Raw genomic sequence first — 360 nt, forward strand, 5'->3', positions numbered from 1 at the left:
AGGTTCTCAGGCTAGGGATCGAATCGTAGCTGTAGCTGCCGGCCTACGCCAGAGCCACAGCAATGCTGGATCTGAGCCGCGTCTGCAACCTACACCACAGCTCACGGCAACGCCGGATCGTTAACCCACTGAGCAAGGGCAGGGACTGAACCCGCAACCTCATGGTTCCTAGTTGGATTCGCTAACCACTGTGCCACGACGGGAACTCCTCATGTCGCGATTTTTGAAGAGGTAGCAGTTAGACACTCTCTGAACAAATAGAGGATAAAGCCTATTTCATAATAAAGTTAACCACTAAGATAAAAATACAAACTTCCCAAAATTGTCATAAGAAAAACATATACCAACACAAAACAAGCA

The sequence above is a fragment of the Sus scrofa genome, chromosome 14, assembly GCF_054392235.1.
Source record: "Sus scrofa isolate SSC_HxYL_T2T_F1_AM1 chromosome 14, Sscrofa_HxYL_maternal_Yorkshire_Landrace_v2.0, whole genome shotgun sequence".
In the NCBI taxonomy this organism is placed as follows: domain Eukaryota; kingdom Metazoa; phylum Chordata; class Mammalia; order Artiodactyla; family Suidae; genus Sus; species Sus scrofa.